Consider the following 21749-nt stretch of genomic DNA (forward strand, 5'->3'; position numbering starts at 1 on the left):
CATTCATCTAGTGGAGAGAATTATCCTTGCAAATTCCAAATGAAGGAATTGGTGCAAAGCCAAATTAAGGGGCAAGGTAGAGCCACTAGGTAGTGCCCAGGGGCCAATCTCTGGGTCACACTGAACCATCCCAGACACATACAAAGCTGGACAGCCTGATATTTCTTAGCAGCATCCCAGGCAGAGAACTCTGATGGATGGGACTCAGTGCATGGAATAGTCCTAGTTTACATGAAGGTCCCATTGTAATCATCATTATACTTTTTTCTCTCAAAAGTGCCCTTGCTTGGCTTAAAAATGATAAGTTCCCCTCATTGGTAAGCTGTCTTGATCAGAGTAAGGTGATACACACACACACACGCACTCCTGATGTGTGTGTGTGTGTGTGTGTGTGCGTGTGATGGCAGTAAGAGCCTTCCAAGGAAAACAGGTCCAGGTTGGTCTAGAGTCAGTGTACAAGTTCAGGGCCAGAACTGAGCTGTTCAGAACAAGATAGAAGAGGCCATTTCTGGGGGCTCTGCTTCTCAATTTGCCCCACACTTAACTACCGTCTGTTCTTAAACTCAGGAAACAAATATTTAGAGGCTATCAGCCAAAGTATGGGCCCCCTGAGAGGCCCACAGGCTCTGAGAAAGGAGAGAGCTTTGGACTATAAGGAAAGAATACGTGCTGAAAGGTGGATATGTACCTCCCTCCGGTGCTAAGTATTCTCTCCATCCCACCTTCCCAGTGCCTGCCCCTAACTGATACACACTTGGTAAATGTTCATGCCGGGCATCCAGACCAAGCAGAGACCTCCTGTTCTTAGGAACCTTCTCCCCATGAAGGTAGCACCTCTACCACCAATCTGCTGGACCAAAGGGACCCAAGAGGGCCCTGCTGTGTTCCGGACCTCTATCACAGAAAGGGCCTGGAGGGAAATAAAAAGAAAGCTCAAGAAATGTGAATGTGGCAGGAAGCTGTACAGGGGAGGGATGGGAAGAGCAGCTGATTGAGGAAGAAGCAACAAAGAAGGAAGGAGGAGGCTGGGGACCTGAGTCAATATTGGTGGAGGAAGAGTGGCCTCCAGCACATGCCCCACAGCCATCAATATCTCTTCTGAGGACAGGTTATCTGGGGAATTTATGCTCTCTAATAATTACCTTGCAGTAGGTTCCACTTATCTTACCCGAAGAATCTGCCAGTTGCCAGACACACAGGGCTCTAGTAATTCCATCAACACGCCCTCCACCTCTCTTCCCCACTGCCCCCAGCTCCCTGTTCCTTTGCCCTTGGCAGCCCCTGACTTCTAATCTCTGACCTCCTCCCACTTTTGACCTGTCTTTGCCTCTCTGATCTCAGGGCACACTGAGGGTCTAACGACTTTCGGTGAGTTTAAGGGCTCCATGGATGCTGACAAAGAAGTTGGGGTTGTTCCTTACTGACAGATCTGAGAGATAAGATCCCTTCCAAAGTTGGGGGCAGGCTTGGGCAAGTGTAGACTATTTCAAAGTTCATGTGGGAAAGGCAGAAGCCAGGCTTTGGTGCAGACAAATTTTTTTTCTTCACCTGACTAATGCCCTGAGATCTGGTTGATAGTCATTTGATTTTCTTGTCTTCTTATCCTCCCCAGAGTCTTCCCATCCTCACTCCAACCCTCTGTGATGTCCCTGACTACTTCTTCAAGAAATATCATATGCTGCCTTGGGCTGCTGGCATCTCTTTAAATACATGTCTCAGACCTAGCTGTGTGTAGGCTTGGGAGAAGAATCCTCATTCACATCCCTCTGCATCAAGGACACAACCACCGCTGAGCCTTAACCACAATGACAACACTCAAGCCACCTGCACTGGGAGCCAGGCACTGTCCTACATGCTTAGGAATGGGCGTGCATTTCATCTTTACAACAATCCTGGGAGGGTGCCACCCCAGTCCCCTACTACTCAGATGAAGATGCTGAGCCCAGAAAGCATAGGCCAAGATCACTTAGTTCATGGCCAGGTCAGGATTTGAACCACTGCAGATGGTCACATTTCAGATTCTGGGCTCTTAACCACTCCATACCACGCAGCCTCTATAGTTCATTTAATGTATTGGAACATTTTATGTTGTATCTATCCATTTGTTTATACCATCCTTTTCTACCATAATAGCTTTTATTAAAGTAATAATAAGTTGACAACTAATGGTCACTGGTCACAGGTGCCAGTCATGGAGTTAAGAACTTTCCACTAAGGAATCGCATCCACTCTATAGGAAAAGGCCGTCATAACACCATGCTGCATCCCTGAAGCGGCCCTCCATCCCATAGACACCAGCCTCCTCCTTTGTGCTTTCCCCAGCCTTCGCAGCTACAGCTCCCTTGAGCAGGTGTACTTTTCTCACATCTTTATAGGGCTGGCTGTTTCCACATCCTAGAGCTCTGCTCACTCCCACCTCTTCCAAGACGCCTTCCCAGAATTCCTTATCTATAGCACTCTTTCTTTATCCATCACTCTGGTTAATGGTCTTTTTAGCACTGTGCCAACTATCAAAAACAATGTTATGGGCCAGGGATGTAACTCAGTGGTACAGTGCTTGCTGAGTGTGCATGAGGCCCTAGGTTGACCCCCAGCCCTGAAAAGAAACTATTTTATTTGAATGTTTATCTACTACTTGTCTTTCCCTGTTTGTACAAAAAGACTGGTCTATTTTGTTCACCTCTTTATTACCAGTACCTAAAATGTCCCTGGCCTATAGTGGGCCCTTAATAAATCCTAGTTGGACAAATGAATTGCTTGGTGTCCCCACAGAGCCTTCCACAATTCACATCGGCTACTGACCAGGACAGTTTCTCCCATATAAACCCCTATCTGCTCCTTACATATTTCCTGAGCTTTACAGTGTGCAGGCACCTTGCTGAGTACTTTAGGATTCCACTGTACCTTGCCATGAGGTACAGAATATTGTCTTTATCATTCCTGGAGACCTGGACCAATGGCAGGTGCCAGCAGCAGATCAGAGAGGAGGAAGAGAGAGATGGGGTACTTGTTTCCAGCTCCTCCGTGCTGGGTCACTGTGGGCTCCTGTTGCCGCCCTCTCCATACGGCTACTTCTGCAGTTCCAGTGATCTTCCTGCTCCCCTTGACCTAACCCTCAGGTTCTGCACTACTGTGCCCTTGTATGTTTCCTGCCCTCGTTTTGTAATAATCCTGTTACTAAACACTTCTCTGCTTACTTCATTTGAATCTGCTGCTTTCTGCTGACACTCTGACATTCCAATGTCACCTGGCCTCTCTTCTACCTCCCACTCCCCCACTACTACCATTGCCCCTTCCCTGCACACTGCTCACTAAAGCCCGCTCGCCCTGGCCCTCTGTCACTGCCTGGGGTTGATGTTGCCCTTGAAGACCTTTAAATAAATGTTTATTTGCTGGCTTGAATGTTTGCCCTGGCAGCCTCTGCTCTTTGCTTGGGCTCTCCAGACCCTTCACTGACTCAGTACAGGGGAAGAACAGTGCCCTGCAGGAGCCCTGCAAGGACCACACCAACCTGTCTGCCCAAGAGTAGAATGAAAGCAGAGGTTATTGGCTCCAACCCAGAGCCCCCTATGCTGGGATCCAGCTCCTCTTGTGCACAGTGCTGGGGGACCCCATAAATGGTGTATTGATAGCTCAAACCGTGCCATCGCCACATGTCAGTAATCATAGTACTATTTAGGGGGCAACTACTATGTGTCAGAATCATCCTGGGCAACCATTTGTCTACATTTCCTTAGGTATTAACAGATGAGAAAACTGAGGCTCAGAGAGGTGAAGGAATTTAACCAAAGCTGCAAAGCAACTGAGGGGCAGGGATTAGAGCACGGGTCAGCTAAAATGACGGACCTTCATTTCTCACCAGCGCACCCTGCCTTACCCCCAATCCCTTCAGGCTTATGTGTGGGCTGCAGTCTCAGCACCCCAGACAGGCAGCTCAGAAATGCTGCCACCCACAACTTAGAAGTAAGATAAAATGGCATCAAGGTTAGGGCAAAGAAGTGACTAGAGAGTCATAACGTCCACGGCTCATGGCATTGTCCGGGTGCAGCAAGGGCTGACCAGCTGGCATGCCACCCGGCTCCTTCCTGCCCAGCCAGCCGGGCACAAGCTCATCCTCAGGCCCATTCCAGCATTTCAACAAAACCCATCTGCAGCCATGGACTCCTCCATTTCACGCCCAGGACAATCATAAGGAAACTCTGAAGGGAGGGTGGAGGACCGGGTGGCATCGAAAAAGAGGAGGCAATTATACTCTTTGGGCCGGGGATTTAGCTCAGTGGTTCCGGCGCCTGCCTCGCAAGCTCAAGGTCCCAAGTTCGATCCCCGGCACAAAAAAAAAAAAAAAGAGGAGGCTTGCTGCACTGGGACCGGAAACCAGCTCCACTTCCCCAAACCCTCAGCCCGGCCACGGTTATCTTCAGTTAGCACTGCCCCAGAACCAAAGGCTTGTACTTTTGCTTTTTTAGAAAGCAGTGGCAAAAACAAGACATGTCTAGTGTTGGGAGATCCTTGGAGGCCTCATGAGCATGTGTAAACACACAAACTCACACACACACACACACACACACCCCACAGCACTGCCACCACATGGCTCAGAATACTCCATTCTTGGGCCCTAACTCACCTAGGCTCCTGAGAACCAGCTCAGCACAGCCTCCCAACCCTGGCCCACGTGACTGTTGGTTGGCACTTGCACCCCAGGGTGACTAAGCACCCCTAGAACCAGTAGCAATGTCTGCTCCTAGAAACCATTCTACCTGCCTGTCTGCTGTGTGGCCCTGTCTGCTGGGTCCAGACAGGACACAGCTAAATCAGCAGAGGCCACTTCCAGTGACCCCGAGTGAGTTGCAAACCTGAATCTCCAACTCCACAACCCTTCCAAATCTTAGATCACCGACGTGTCTTCTGTAGGTGAACAGCTCCCACAGCGCTGTATAGATTTGGGGGGAAGACAAGAATATCCTTTAGAATAAAAAATAAAGCACTGCTGAAAGCCAGAAGTAGGTGTTAGCTTAACATCTCTGTGCTACTAGAATGTGAACATTTGCACTCCAATCAAAAACATTTTCCCTCCCTTTAAACACCAAAAATGTAATCCTTTCTCCATCCCAAATATAGAATGGCAAGTGTGATTAGATCCAATTAATTTATAGAGAAACCAAGAACAAAAGAAGGAAAAATCAATAGAATTGCCCTGCTCTGACCACTGCTCCAAATGAAGTCATAACTTGAGGGCGATTTTAGGAGGAAGGAAGACAGAAGTGTCACACAGCAGCCTCGAGGCAATTTAATAAGGCAGCACCATCCCGTATGGACCGGCTGGGTGAAGAAAATCACTAAAGCTGACAAGACACTCCTGGGGACAGAGGGACACAGGGAGGGAAGAGACGGCCGAGGTCACTTGCTTTCTATTCATCATACGGCATGAGGCTCATCAGTGGTAAATTCTCATCTCCTCGAAAAAGCAAGACATAAAGGAAAGCAAAGCTGCCAATGTGTTAAGGACACCAGTGATTTCCAGGCAGGCAAAGGCCATATGGGCTCCCCCTGCAGCTTCACGCTAATTTTATGGCCATCCTCACACTCTCCCCCATCCCTCTTCCATATCCAGGGAGGAAAAAAGGAAATTAACAGGCCTGCACCAAACATTTGTCCTAGATCACCAGCTGGGCCCTCGAGAACAGCCAAAGGTGGGGCAAGAAAAGCCCCGGGGGAAAGGGACATGCTGAGAGCACACCATTCCCCACCCTTCACTCTTGCTGTCTGAAGATCCCTGCATGGAGGATGCTGACAAATTCAACAAGAATTGAGTTAGACCTGCCCATGAGCCCAGATGTGGCAGGTGAGTACCACAGCCAGTGCCTAACGACTCTCACACTGCAGATGTGAGTGCCTCACCACCCAGCTGGGTTCTCTCCAGCCAACCTTGCTGCCTCTGGATAGGGGTGCATATGGCTGCTCCTAGACTCTAAGTCATGTATTCACATAGCCACTGAACATTTAAGGTGTGCCTAAGCCATGCCACTCAGCTCCTTGTGAAGGCCCCCTGGGAAACCAGGTTTGGGCCATGGATCCTTGTTCACTTGCTATCTGACCTGTTGACTGACCTCTTGGAGTCTTACTTTGCCATCTGTGAAATGGGATAGATCATGGCATCCTCTTCCTAGGCTATCTGACCAGAACAAATGAGAGAACCTCACTGTGAATGATCACAAACATTAGCTGTTGGCACTGTGATGTAGGGTCCTACCTTCCACTCACTACCATCACCCATGACACAAAACAGCAGCTCATGAGTTATTTTCCAGGCAATACTGTCTGCTTCTGGGGCTTCTCTGTCTACACAAGTGAGCAGGAGCAAAACATATTAAAAATAAGAGCTCTATGCCCATCGGTTCAGATTGTCCCTCCTCCACAGCTCAACAGGTCAGCCGCCTAGCTGGTAGAGTCAAAGATCAGAAGCACAGCCATGATTGTGTGGATGACTCAGTGCAAAACCATCCCTTCCAGGAGAAGCCTAACTCCACACAGATCCTCCCAGAAGTGGGTCAAGGACATCATCATCATCTTTGTTTAAAGGCCCTGGGTCACAAAGCAGGAGGAACCTTCACAAGTAGAAATTTTGAGATATTCAACAGTACATGTGGAAAGGTGGTGTATTGGATTCCTATGGCTACTATGACAAATTGCCACAAACTTAGAGGCTTCAGATCACACAGATTTATTATCTTACAGTTCTGGAGGTCAGATATCCAAAATGAGTCTTACAAGGCCAAAGTCAAGGTTTCAGCAAAGCTGCGATTCTTCTGAAGTTCTAAGAGGAAACCCACTCCTTTGCCTGTTTCAGATCTGTGTTTGTGTTTCTGAGTTGTGACCCCTACATCTATGCATCACTTCAGCCTCTGTTTTCATTGTCACATCGCCTGCTCTGACTCTGACCTTCCCATCTCTCTTTTAAAAGGACCTTTCTGATTATCTCAAGCCACCCACAAAACCCAGGACCATCTCCCCATGTCAAAGCCCTTGGCTTAATCACATCTTTGAAGTCCTTTTTACCACATAAGGTAATATACTCATAGCCCCAAGGATTAGGATATGATATATTAGGGTGGGTCTGGTGGGGCTTTAGTCTAGCAAAGGTAGATTCTGCTACATAGCACTGGAATTCTGTCAAAGCAATGGTGAGGAATTGCAGGTTTCATTCTGCTCTAAACTCAAGAATATTGAAGCAGTCCTACTTTATGACAAAAACTGAAAGTATAAAGCCTATGGTGTCTGAGAGCAGGGGCTTTGGAGCCACACAACTCTTGGTTCAGATCTCAGCCCCACCACTTAGTACCTGTGTGAACTCCCATTTCTCTAACTAGAAGAACCAACTTTGCAGGGTCTGTGTGGCATAAAGAATACAGAACAAAATCTGCACAGAATCCTTTACTCTATGCCTGGCACACAGTAAACACTTAACACAAAGCAACAAATGAACTGCCCCACAGGTCCTGTCATTCCTCTACTCCGGTTGTCAGGCCCAGTCCCTAAATCAACCTCCCTAACATGAACTGCTTGACTGTCAGCAAATACCACCAGGCCCTGTCAAGCCCCAGGAAGCAGACTGAGCTGAGCCTTCCATGCTGAAGTCTGAAGGGCCCCGGCAGAGATACCCAAAGATCCAGTGTTAGGGTCTTAGTGATAAGATCTTAGTCAGAAGGTAGTTTAGAAGCAGGGATCTCTGTTCACCTTCTGTAGGAAGAAGAGAAGGTAAGGCCCAAGCGCTCTTCCCTTCCACTAACTCACACTCTATTGCCCTGTATGTCTTTCTCCTATAAACAACTGCTTGTTACTTTTAATTGCATTGTGATAAATTTGGGCTACAGAAGATACAGTCAACAATTTCCATCATGAATCTTTCCACCTTCCCATTTTGTCAATGAGCAAACAGGCAGGGAGCAAAGGAACAAAGATTTTATGTCACTACAACATCATCATGAGTCATTTGATTCCCTATCTCAAGTGACGTTTCAAAAACAGAATTAGAATCTCAGATCTTCTGCTAATTAGTTGGGTGAATTTAAGAAACTACATAACTTATCTGACCATCTGTTTTCTCATCTGTGAAAAGAAACAGGAAAAAAATGGCCTCTCACAACTATAGTATAGGTTCACTATCACATAAAACTTTTGGCATGTTAGATTTCTAGAGCATGTACTATGCCTCAGATACTATGCTAAGTGTTAAGTGTGTATTAATTCACTTAATCCTAACAACTCCATAAGGTACATACTGTTTATTATTCTCATTTTCCTAAAGAGTAGACCTCTTGAGGGCAAGGATATTTTTTGCATCTTCAGCCACTAACTCAATTACCTTAGTGGTCTAGAAAGAGGGATCTGTGTATCAGTTGTGGATAAAAAGAATTGAGGGGTCAATAGAGTCTTCATGAAGGTATAACCTACAAGGTAGGTAGATTTAGAGAAAAGGAAGAAGGAGAGTAGCAGGTTTCCCTGGAAGGGTAAGGTGGGGCATGGAGAATGGTCAGAGAAGTAAGCCCTTGGCCAGGGATTTAGCTCAGTGGTTTCGTCGCCTGCTGCGCAAGCGCAAGGACCCAAGTTCAATCCCCGGTACCAAAAAAAGAAATAAGCCCTTGAAGGATAGGAGATTCAGTAGGAACATGGATAGGCGACTCAATAACTGCCTTCCTACAATGGCAGAGTCTACTAGGACATTCTCACAAGGCTTTGGCCAATAGAATAGAGAGGAAATTAAATCACACCAATGCCAAACCCAGGCCACAAGAGGCCTCTTAGCTTCCACCCTGCCCTCCCAGAACCCGCCTACTTTCTTATCATATGAACAAACATGTTCCAGCCAGCTGGAGAATGAGCAGAGACACAGAGCAGAGGCAAGCCATCACCACTGAAGCTATCCCAGAACAGCCAGCCCACAACCTGCTTGGCAGCTGACTGCAGACACCTAAATGTGCCAAGATCAGAAGAACCACCCCGCTGAGCCCAGATCCAATAGCCAGCCCATGGAATAGTGAGCAAAATAAATCACTGCTCTCTGAGGCCACTACCCTTTAAGGTGTTTGGTAAGCAGTGAAACTAACAGATGCAAGCAGGAACCATATTCCTTTCATCTTTATATCCTCAACAGCCAATAAAAGGTCTAGCATGTAACAGTTATACAATAAATGTATTATGAATAAAGTATGGAATCAATGAATCAATAAAACTAAATTAATGAACAGCTATGCTAGAAAGCTAAAATTATGTAAGATCTTATAATTCTATTAAAATACTTTGGTTCGAGGAAAATTTTCAGATTACTAGATACCTAATTTAAAATCCACTTTCTTTGTTCTTCCTAATCAACACTCTTTTTCACACAGCTTTATCAAATGAAAAAGAAAATTTTACACAAACTTTTTTTGGTGTTTTTGTTTTCGTTTTGGTACCAAGGATCGAACTCAGGACCTTGCGTTTGCAAGGCAGGTGACAGCACCACTGAGCTAAATCCCGGCCCCTTTTTTTTTTTTCAAATTTGTAATAATGTAAGATGCAATGATTAGACTCGCTGTTTAGAGATCTGGATTCAAGAATCAAATCTCCTAATAATGGAGAGATCTTGCTGTTCTCTTAATTATCATTTTTTACATCTGTAAAATAGATATTAAAAGAAAATTACCCTTCCCTCTCTCCACCTTACTGGGTTGTTATAGAAATAAGATTGAGGGTGAAACAAGCATATGAACAAGCGTGGGCTAGGCTGCAGCAGAATGCACCAGCTTTTAGATGCTTTCCACCATCAATAATCCTGCTTTCTCTATAAGCAGAGTTTTACATTTTGATGGTTTTTAGTGGGGGTTTTTTGGGGGGTGGTACTGGGGATCGAACTTGGGACCTTGCACTTGAGAGGCAGGAGGCGGAACCACTGAGCTAAATCTCCAGCCCAGGGTTTTCATAATATATCTTACAAGTTCCATTTTTTTTCTCTTTTGCTATCTTCTTTTTAACATTCTGCACTTTGATAGCCATATTTTCAACAATAACAAAAACAATCAAAGATAGGAAACAGTTAAAATGACACTTACTAGCAATAAAAACTGTCACTCAGTCTGAAGACAGCTGGTACTTCTGACACTGAGGATCACACATAACTAAGGTCAGACCTGATACCTGCACCATTTATTCCCTGAGGCCAGAGTTCCCAGGGAGTGCTCCAAGTCTCCCCTGGACTCCACCAGTGGCTGCCAGCTGCTGAGGATGCATCCTGGTCCATCTCTTCTTCCAGCAGTTTCTGCTCAGGTTGGGAATTCATAAGCTTCAAATTCCAATATGTTCATCCATGACCTCAGTTCCTGCCTTGGGCAAGTCATGGGGTCATAATACCCGAGTTCTGAGCCCAGGTCTGGCACTGCTAAAAGAGAGCCCTTCATTTTGGCCATTCCGCCCAGAGTGGCAGAACAAGTGGGGAGTTCACAGAGTACTCCAAGTATGGGAGGACCATCTTGAGTAACTGCCCTCTCCCAAAACCCCTAAGCCCTGTGAAAGTCAGGGTTTAGAAGCAACTATCAGGTGTCATACCCAAGCGTCTATGCTAGAGTCAGGCCAGGCAGCCTGGGCCCATGAAGCACTATGCTGTCTCACCCCATGAGAACAGAAGATGTCAGGGATGGCTCCTACTCAAACTGAGGGGTGAATGGAGGTGCAAGGATGGGCAGCCCTGCCCTTGCTTGGAATTCTGAGTCTTGCCTCACAATCCAAGTCTAGAGCCCAGTCCTCCCACCAACCATCCTCCCTGTGACCCACTTGGGTTGTCTGCCCTCCTAGTTGCATCCCACCCCCATCTAGTAATGATACCCCCAGCCTCCTCTGGGAAACACCTCTCCCTCACCATCAGTCATGCAAAATCAGCCACACCTCACTCTACACTCTGATTTCAGAGACAGGCTAGTGACCAGCCCAGGCCAATGAGAAAACTGCCTCCCCAGGTCTGAGTGGTCAGCTCAAGGGTGAAGATGTGGTCTTAGGTGGGCAAATTAGAGCCAATCCTGGAACCTCTGGGGGAAAGCAGTGCTTTCTCTTGGTATGGAAAAGTAGCATATAATATATAATATACAATATACAGTATTTAATAATATATACCTGTAACTGCTGGAAAGCACTCGTGAAGCAGGCCTCTTTGCAAAAGAGGCTAATGTCAATGAAAGTAAAATGGGGTGTCAAGGTGACCTTGTTGAGCCCCTGGACCTAGACAAGAGTAAGGCAGATGCACTCAAGACCACAATCTCATCAAAAATGCAATACAAGGAGAAACCATTTCTAACATTTGCAGGCAGTGACATCAGATGAACAACAAGCCATAGAAAACTCCCTCCCTCTTTCTCTCTCTCTCTCTCCTTCACCCCCAGCAACTACTCAGATCTGGACAACAGCCACAGAAATTGGAAAAGTTACAGAAGATGCAGGTGCTGGACTTGGAGTACTTGGAGGGAAATATCACAAATATATCTATGAGACTCTAGTGACAAAGCAAGGAAGTAAAGAGTCTGGAGTAGCTGGTAAGGGACACAGACAGAGTGGCTCAAAGAACTGGGGAAAACAAACAAAACCTATGACAACAGAGAACAAGGTCAGTGCTGAGATGAGGGCTGTTCCTCAGCTGCCTGGCTAAAGGCATCACCCTAACCTCAAGGAGGCAACTGGTGATCCATGCCAAAGCACACTGTGAGCCATTCATTGAAGTTATATCTGCTCACAGAGCAGGCATTTGTTTAAAAAACTATATAGCATTCACTCCTCCTTTTGTTATCCCAAAGTTCTGAGCAAAAGAATCTTTCCAGAGATTGCCAAGGAGACAAATCATAGCCAGGCAGATTCAACTGTCTCTTTGCTCAGGACACGGTGTCCAGGGGAGACAGATCAGGAAAGCAGCCTCACAGTTGAGTGGCTCCTGGACATGGCCCATCATGCTTGAGAACACTGTCTTGAACACAGGCACAGAACATAAACTGGCATCTTGTGTCTCTACACAACCAGAGACTCAAGGCATAGGACAGTGAGAGAAAATAAAGTTGCACATACAAATTTCCCAAGGATGTCAAAGCAGAGTAGCTGTCAGGTGTAAGAAGTATAGTCATCCTTCAGTATCCACTGAGGATTGGTTCCGGAACTCCACCCATACCAAATTTCAGATGTTCAAGTTTATTATATAAAACACCACAGCATTTGCATAGCCTCTGTGTACATCCTCCAATATACTTAAATCATCTCTAGATCATTTATAGTACCTAATACAATGTAAATGCTATGTAAATAGCTGCTACACTACATTGTTTAAGGATTAATGACAAGAAAAAAACATATACCTGTTTAGTACAGATGCAATTGTTTTATTCAAAATATTTTCTACCCACAGTTGGTTGAATCCACGAATATGGAACCCACAAATACATAGGGCCAACCATACTAGCGCCTTAGGTGACTGTCCTTCAGGGCTGATGCCACCCCGGCAAGGTATCCAGCTTCAGGGTGACTCAACTCAGAGCCAAGGATACACAAGCACGGGATGAACCACAGAAAATAAATACATGCTGAGTAGCAAAGAGAGTTTCTCCAACAAACGGCAGCATATGAGTGCCAGCACACAAATGCCAACAGAAGGACAGCTGGGTATGCAGGTCTGTCACTGTCCCCAGGACACCACAGAACAGATCAGATCCGTGGTCTCTGCCCTCAATATGCTTCTATTTGAGAGAGGTTAACAAGACTAATGAGTCAGTCACAATAAACTATAGACAACCTGGGAGACAGGGGACATGAGCTCTTTGAGGCCTTGCAGCCCATTACTATGATTTCCAGGCTTCTGTTTCCTCATCCGTAAAGTGAGACACTTCATAGCTCCCTAAGTTTTGTCAGTCCCTGGCTCGAAGACTAGCTGACCCCCAGGGCCCTGGCCTGCACTCACACCTTGTGCTTTTGAGTGTCACATGGATACCAATGCTCTGAATTAGCTCCTGGAGTGGAAGCAAAAATGAGCCCTCAACCTCTCACATCAACACAGACCGCCGACACAACTCCCTGGGCTGCCCTAGGCCTAAGGCATTCTGATTGTCCCTGAGTACATGGACTTTTGACCCCGAGTATTTGTTTTAACTTATCAAGGGAAAGGAATTTGGATACTTTTAAAAATATATACAAAAGGAATGCATTTATTTTATAGGATGTAGTTTCAGATACTGGTTGGGTGAGAAGCAAAACTAAAGATCATTGGCTCATGTGTGTGCCAATTCCTCCAAAGACCACCAATGGTCGAGATCTTTGATCTTTCATCTTCCAGTCCATCCCAGTTTCACACCCTGATCAGGGCAAATTCTCTATCCACCCTTCAGGACCTCAGCACCCAATAATCACATCCTGTCATCATCACCCTATGGGGTACAGAGTCCCTGCCCCACTGCCCGCCTCTCTACCCACACATACACTCTAAAGTTGACAGACAAAATACAGGACTCCAAGTTAAATGTGAACAATCATTTTTTAGGACAGCATTTGCCTCCTCAGGCAGCACAGGAGATAGGACCCTCCCAAGCATAGAAAAGGAGTCCTTTCCTTCCAAGCCTCAGCTGAGTAGCCTTTGTGTCCCTTGGCTTCAATGTAGTCTGCCACCAACCACCTCTCTCTCAGGGTGAGGTATGAAGGCCACAGCTTCTGAGGCCGATGGTAATATGGGGGTCATCTTGTTCAGATCCCTCTGGTGCTGGGTCCAAAAAGCCACTATGGTTGAGTCAAAAACAGTTCTAAGCATGATGACCAACCCCAATGCAGGAAGTTCTGGGGAGGAAGGGGCAATGAGAGACAAGTATCACCATAAAAACTTCCAAAGGAGATCTCAATCTAAGAGATTTCACTACAATAAAGAAGAAATAATGTGTTGCCTGGTGACAGTGCACATAAGCCACAGAGATCTAGTTCTGATTTCTAACTATAAGAGACAAGCAGAGCATGTCTCCCAGCCCTGGATTCCTTAGGGCCAGGTGGCAACTGAAGTGGAAGATCCACAAGCACAGGAATGGAGTCCTTTTTCTCTCATCAGTATACATTTACCATCTAATCCAGGAACCAGCCTCCTAGTGAGCACTTGGTGAGCTTATGATGAATGAATGAATGCTTCTGTTATTCAGTATGTTCCTGAAACTATCATGAGTTTTGTAGTACAAAGGGCTCTGAACAACCCAAATGAGAAATACAACATGTCCAATGAAGGGGGTTGACCTGGATGACCTGTGAGGCCATCTACAATCCATGAGCCCTGAGCCTGTCATACCAAGCAAATAACTTCACTGAAAGAATTTTAAACACTTCCTTCAATGCCACAGCTCAGCATCTAAGGTTGAAGTCATCATGCCCAGCACTCAGTGGTAACACCAAAAGGGAAGGGTACAGAGAAGTCAAAAATAGGAACTTAGGACAATGAGGGACAAACGACTGGGGAAATAGGGCATGAGTGCATAGAGAGCCAAAGAGGAGAATTAGAAAAATAATTCAAGATGTAGCATGGCTGTCCAGGCACACACACCGCACAAGCACAGACAAAGATTCCCCCTTCCAGATCCTCACTGCACACCCCACCCCACACCCCACCCCAGCTCATCATTCTGTGACAGTGCCTCTTTGTGGAACAGAACAATAGGTACATTATGCCAACCTATAATTACCCTAGAAGAAGCGATAGCAAAGTCAAGTCAGTAGCGAACATCAGAATACTGGAGACCATCTCACGAGAAGCAAACAACAACAAAAACAACAACAAGCTTTAAAATCTCTAATTTAAATAAAGACTGAAAGCCAGTCCCCTTTCACATTAATAGGAGGGTGGGATTTTTTTCTGGGCACATGATTATTTAAGCACAAGGCCTTCTTTCATTGGAATTGATAGAGTATTGGGAGAGGGAGTGGGGAGGTTGCATTTTTCTTTTCCAATAAGGAGGCAGAAAATGGGCAAAGAAGCAGTGGACATGACTAGGGTACAGCATATAGGAACCCTCAAACATAAATGAATCCGATTCTAGCAGGTGAATCCTTTCCATGAATCAAGGGATTCCTTTTCACTACTTCAGTAAAATGAGTTTCCAGGGACTTTGATATAAAATATGCAGAACTCTGGGTGGTGTTGTAGTTTTCCACAACAGTGACAAGGAATCAGAATATCTGAGTTCTCTTACTGGAACCACTAACAAGCTATCTCCTTGACAGACTCAGTAGATGTGTGCACCTTATCTGCCACATGCAAGGCATCAAAGTGGCAACTGGGAGAAAGAACAAAGTAGAAGCCACTTTCCTCTCTGAGTCTCAGTTTCCTTGTAGGCAAAATGAAGTTGTTCCAGCAGCCCTGGAGATACACACTTGCTTCTAAATTCCAGGTGCAACACTGGCCTCGCCCGGGACCTGCCTTCACAGGCATGGCAGAGAACTGGGAAAACTTGCTGCTTCTAGACCTAACCGGAAGCCATGCTCCCAGGCAGGGCTGGGAAGCAGAAGCAGCAAGCTAGGTGCACAAAGAGTCATTTTCGCATGGTCTGGCAATGGCAGGAGTGTGAAAACGGGATTGTGTCTTCCAACCTATCTCTGGTTTCTAAAGTAGAGAGCTCTCTTCCCTCAAAAGGGGACCCCCTTTCTCTTTTACCATGGGCCCCCCGGGTTCCAGCTCATATGAAAGCCAGGCAGACCCTCTTCCTTCGCTCTCACACCCCTTCTGCTTCCCCGCTCCTTTCACACTCCCTATGCACTAACACAGGAGCTTTGTGATGCTTCCTTGAAGTCCTTGAAGGGCCTAGTGATGATCAAACCTTATCTGCCCAGTCCCAGGCTTAGCTCTTCACCATCCTTCCTTAGAAGCCACTTTCCTGTTGTTACTACTTCCTCTTTCTTCCCAACTCATTGGTCGCTTCTGGGTGATCATATGTTCACCACATAATTCTGGAGTCTCTGCAGATCTTGACTCTACTCATGCATTTAGTTCCCTCCGGGAAAGTCCCCTGAGCTGGTGCTGGCTGACTAGGATTAGGCAATAAGAAAAACCTGCCCCTGTCCCTCTAGTCTCTCCACACCCACTACTGTGGCTCCAACTTTCATCTCACATCAGCAAAGGGCTTTGAAGGACTCAGAGTAACTCACGCTCCTGACCTTGTGTGATAACAAAATTCAGTTCGGCAAACTTTGATAGTGTAACACTATCACCGTGTAGAGTGTTTGGCCTTGTTTTGTTTTGTTGTTTTTTCCACTCAGGAAGGAAAAAACCTCTTCTTGCAATCGACACCATACTGGAAGTGTGGAAGACCTCTAATGGGAACACAACTGAATGATGCCTAAAATATGACAGGCTTTTGTGTCATTCCTTCCCCTAAATTCTCCCCTCTGCTTCACTCTCCCCTGGCACTTTGTTCATTTTGTCAGTCTCCTTGTGAGCACCTGGAGGGCCTGGAAGAGGCTGATCTCCATATCACTCAGTGCTTAAATCTTTGTTGAAATGCAGCAAGATCATCAAGTAATTTAGCATGAGTGTGTCCCTACTCCAAGGAACCCCATCTCTGATCCTCCATTCCTCAGGACAGCTCACCTCTGAAAACTGTTCCCATCTGTATTCTTCACATAGCCCCAAAGAGGACCTGTCTACCTACAGGGTTAAGAGGTGAGTTTTCTCTGACCTTGGGGATTTCAGGAGCCACTATACTAACACATCCAAAAAAGGCCCACCAGCCAGACATCTGGGGATCTGCAAGCAAATACTGCCTATTGAGGATACAATCTAAACAAATTTGTGTCATTTAGTCATTCTGTAACTGCCTTACTTACTAACTGGATGCTTTTGAGCAAACTCCTTAAGATATTTGTTCCTGTTTTTCCATCCATAAAATAAAGATCGAAACATTTGTCTCTTAGGATTATTGTGAGGATTTGACAAATTACCACTAGGGAATGTGCTTGGTGCTGTGTTTAATATATAACAGAGGGGCAATGATTATTTTGTTGTCGTTGTTGTTGCTGTTGTTGTTGTTGTTGTCAGGTTAAAAGGAGCATATGAAGGGGCCGGGGATTTAGCTCAGTGATTTCGCTGCCTGCTGCGCAAGCGCAAGGACCCAAGTTCGATCCCCGGTACCAAAAAAAAAAAAAGGAGCACATGAAGAAAAGAAGGAAGAGGATGAGGAGAAGGAAGAGATAAGAAAGAAGAAAAAAAAGGTAAGGAGGGCACAACTTTGATCCCTGCTTTGACTTGGCTAGTTAGGACAGGAGGGCCTTTTGACAACATCTAGGAAACAAACCACTGAACTTAACTGCATTTTAAAAATACCAAGTAATATGAGAAGTAAATGCCTTTCACTCCCTTGCTGAGGGTCTCATTCTCCCTGACCCCAGGGATGGCTGAAAAGATAAGCTCATAGATGGGGAAAGGGATTCATGAGAGTTAAGAAAAGGGTAAAGGTCTGGGGTGGAGGGAGAATCAAGAAAGGGGAGGATCAAAGATGAATTCAAGGTCTGAAAGGGGAGCACAGAAGTGGAGTAAGAGTTGGGGTTGAGGGCAGCAAACAGTGCCTCTGTTTGCTCATCTGGTTTTGCTAAACAACACTAACTTGATGATGCCTTTCAGCTCTAAGATTCATTTGGTCAAGAGCTGAGAACTGAGTACCTATTCTAGATACTGAAGACATAGCAGGTTCCTGCATTCACTGGGCTGATTTTCTAGCTGGGGTCCTGACTCCTAAGCCCTGCATGATATGTTTATGTATCTCAGAAAAGTAGATGGGGTAAGGGCTTTGCAGGGTAGAATTTAAAGTTTATGGGTGAGCAAGTTATCACTGCCCAGTCAATAGAGATAACAACAGTACTTGTTTCTTGGGATTTTTTTTTTTATTCATTCATTTACTTTTAGAATGGACTGGGCTTATAGAGGTGCTGTTTATTTGCTTGTTGTTGTGGGTTGCTTTGTTTTGTTTTCTAATGAAAACAAAGTGGACCACGGGACAACAGAACAGCAGGAAGAAGCTGGGGAAGGCAGAAGGAGAACAAGACCACAAAGCAAGGAAGGGGGTGTGGCATTCAGTGGCCATGCTCAGGGGAGGAGCTGGTGCTTCTGGGATCCTGCCAAGATTTCACTCTGGAATATTCACAACCATACAGTCATGGGGACATTTTCACATCACACTCACCCAGGTCTTAGACCTGCCCCACACACACACCCCCGACACTCTGCCCTGCTCACTGCCTGCTGGCGCCAGGCCAGGTCCCTCCCTTAGGCCCTTAAGGCAAGCAGAGTAGGGGAAGGATGAGAGGTCATAGGCCACCACAGCCGCATGTCTCCCATGAGCAGCCTGATGGCCTGCCCTCCACCTGAGCTCACAGGGCCAGTACACCAGGTGGAAAGGTGGCCACGGGAGGCCTGGAGAAGGAGGAGGGGGCAGGGCATGGATGCCCTTTGTTTCAAAACTCTGTGGCAAGACCAAGTTCGCAGCAGCATGGGTGGAAGACCAGAGGGAAAGGTGACATGAAAGGAAACTGTCCCCTGATAATGGGCAAGATGGCCAATGAACCTCAAATGTTTGTGTAGAACCAGAGTCACTGGGGAGCTGGATTGAAATCCAGATTCCTGGGCCCCATCCCATGCTCTTGTGATATAGTAGATCAGGGAGGAGTCGCAGGAATCTGATTTTTGCACAACTCCAGACAATTCTGATGTCAGTGGCCACTGTTCACCTTTGAGGTGAGGTGCCCTGTGGATAGGAGAGTGGAACTGGAGGTTCTAAAAACAAATGTGTAAGTCTCTCACTAGTTGTGTGGCTTTTATCCACTTATGTTTGTTTAAAACTTTAACTGTCTGTAAAATGAGGAAAATGAAAGTACCTGTTTCTTAGGATTTTTGAGAAGAATAAATGAGAAAAAGGGAGAAAAGCACTCAGCATTGTGTCTGGTACCAAGTAAGAATTTGGTGGATGCCTCTCTTATTATTCAAAGGTGATGTATAAATGCCTTCCTCCATACCCATCCCATGGCACACCAAAGATGCACATGGATGGCAGTGAACCCTCAAACACAGATGGTAGGGTGCCAAGGAACCCCCATGCCTGCCAGACATGCTCAGCTCTGTGGTCCAGCAACACACCTGCTCTGGATCACTCCAGCTCAGAACATGCCTGCTGATGGGCCAGCATGCAGGGAAAATGGAGACACACACAGATGAGAATTCCCCTGTCCAAGATATGCACTCTCCAAGCTTCAAGGTTATAAAGGAAGGCTCAGAGGAAAAGAGAGGGTAGGAAAGTAAGTGGGGAAAGAGTAAAAATAGGTACTGCATTTGGATCTAAAACACAAATGTAGTGATTCTGCTTCATAGCAGCTACTCAGAGAGGAAAATATAAAACCAACTCTAAGAGATAAAGACCCTCCAAAAGGTCCAAGAATGAGAGTAGAAATTGAGTCCATCACTCAACAAATACCTACATTAGTGTTTTTATTTTTTTAATTGTTCTTTTTTTAATATAAATTGTTCTTATCCTAGCCATAGTTTGAGCCCTGTCTTGACCTTCCTATCCTAGAGCTGACTCCCATGCTCAGAAGACTCCTGTCCACCATTTCTGGAAATACAGTCATTGTGTGTACATTTAGTAAAGACGAGGCCACACTGGAATAGGGTGAGCCCTAGTCCAATATTACTGATGTCCTTACAAAAGGGGAGAATGTGGACACAGAGGCATGGACACAGGGAAATGCTAAGAGAAGTTGAAGGCAGAGACTGGGTGATGCTTCTACAAGCCAAGGAATGCCAGATTGCCAAAAGCTGGGAGACAGGCATGAAACAGATTCTACCCCCTGTCCCCAGCAGGAACTTACCTCACCGACACTTTGATCTTGGACTCCTAGCCTCCAGTCTGTGATAGACTGAATTTCTGTTGTTTGAACCTCCCAGTCTGTGGCACTTTGTTATAGCACTCCTAGCAATGAATGCACTCAGAGACTGGCTATTGTTCATCACATTGATCACCAGTGTGGCAAACTCGGAACTTCCAGAAAGTCACTATATTTACTTTTCTATTCAATAAACCAGACATCATGGAGAAATTCATAGATAAACAAGACATAGTCCCTGCCCTGCAGGAGCTCACTGGCGTACAAATATTTGTCACGTTACACTGCACCAAACCCTTCCACATACACTGTCTCTTGGAGGATTGTCAGCCTTATATGGAGGTAGGAAGGGCAGGTCTTGTCATTCCCAACCCGTGGGTGAGAATACTGAGTTTTAGAGGGTTGGTGACTTGCTCCAGACCCTCCAGCTACACCATGGCAGGGAAGGAGCTCAGGCGCTCTTCCTAGTCCAGGCTGTTTGGGATGGCTGTTTCTTTCAGCCTGCCTTGCTGCCTCTGGGCAGCCTAGGGGCTGCTGCCTCCCCTGTAAGCAGAAGCTGCAGCACTAAGGCAACTGTGGAAAAAAGCTGCTAGGATCCAAGATCCATTCCAAATACATGCCAGAGGGCCAGAAGGGAGGCCTGCCAGGTAGGCCCGCTAAAGAGGAACACAGTCGTCATAGCCAAGTGAGGGACTGCCACAGCCTACCTTCTCTCCCTTACCTGCTGTTGCTCCCACCCCCTCTTCTTGCCTTCTGCAGCCCCTACCCAGGCCCCCCGGCCCCTGTATCTCACAGGCAGGGCAGGTTCCTAGTAACAGTGCTGCCCCATGTTGTCAAAATAACACAGAGCTGGAAAGAATTCCACAATGAAATCTATACTCCTCTGCAGCCTCCCAAATGCCTGCCACTGTGGCAGCTAAACCCGCTAATGTGCTAAGCATTTTCTGGCAGGGCTGCACAGCAGGGATGGTATTTTGGGACCTGGGAGGGGCTTGGAGGTGTCATCCCTAGCAAGTCTGGGAAGAAGGTGGAGAAAGGAGAACCAACCCAGACCACTTCCCATGAAGTCACCAAGCTGCATTTGAGGATTCCTGAAGCACAGCTGACAGAGAGCAGCTCAGCCTGGTGGCCAGGGCTCAGCAGGGCTTGGAGGCCTCACAGGCCATGGCTGTGGGGCAGAGGGCACTGAAGAATGCAACTTGTAGGGGATACTTTTTCTGCTGACGAAGAGCAGTGTGCAATGCTGCCCGGGAGGCTGGGCACCCAGGGCTTGGCCATGCTCTGTTTGCCTGAGTTGGCAGTGCCAGAGCCCACAATGACCAAACAAACTACAGGAATCCAAAAGACTCCCCTTCTTTAGAGGGGTCTAAGGACAAGGATACCAGTGAGGGGTCAGAGAGACTCAGAGGCCTAGGAATAGGGTGGAGGACAGCAGGAACTTTCATCCAGGGTGTCCTCTGCTCTCCCAGAAATGCTCCATGTCTTCCAACATGAGTGCCTCCACATTTTCACCTTTTGAAAATGGTTCCAACTATGAGACCAGGAAGGAGAACAATCCCCAAACCTGATATCACACAAGATCCTGGTGTTTATTTGTCCCTGCTGAGCTCAACCCCATGCTTTTTAGAGAAATCAGAGGGCTTTGAGATAGTGACACAGTGGGTGCAGGAGTGGTTACGGCCAAAAGGTAGGACTGGTGAAGATTTCTTCCCAGGGCCATTTGGTGACAGGAAGTATGGTAAGTGGCATGGTGATGCTTTTTCCCTGCACTATTTAGCAGGGTCATTCTGGGAAAACGTAAGCCAGTAAAACCCCCACCGGATTCAATCTGGAGGAAAAAACCTCCTAACTGA

At 46.4% G+C, this 21749-nt stretch overlaps 1 protein-coding gene across 7 annotated transcripts in view; it reads right to left on the minus strand.

The window, feature by feature from the left end:
* Dpf3 (double PHD fingers 3) overlaps positions 1 to 21749 on the minus strand; it is a 257440-nt gene that overhangs the window by 165550 nt on the left and 70141 nt on the right. The window lies entirely within an intron of this gene.

This window comes from Heterocephalus glaber, unplaced genomic scaffold, assembly GCF_053883595.1.
Source record: "Heterocephalus glaber isolate CG9 unplaced genomic scaffold, H.glaber_assembly_v1.0 deba00001608, whole genome shotgun sequence".
Lineage (NCBI taxonomy): Eukaryota > Metazoa > Chordata > Mammalia > Rodentia > Bathyergidae > Heterocephalus > Heterocephalus glaber.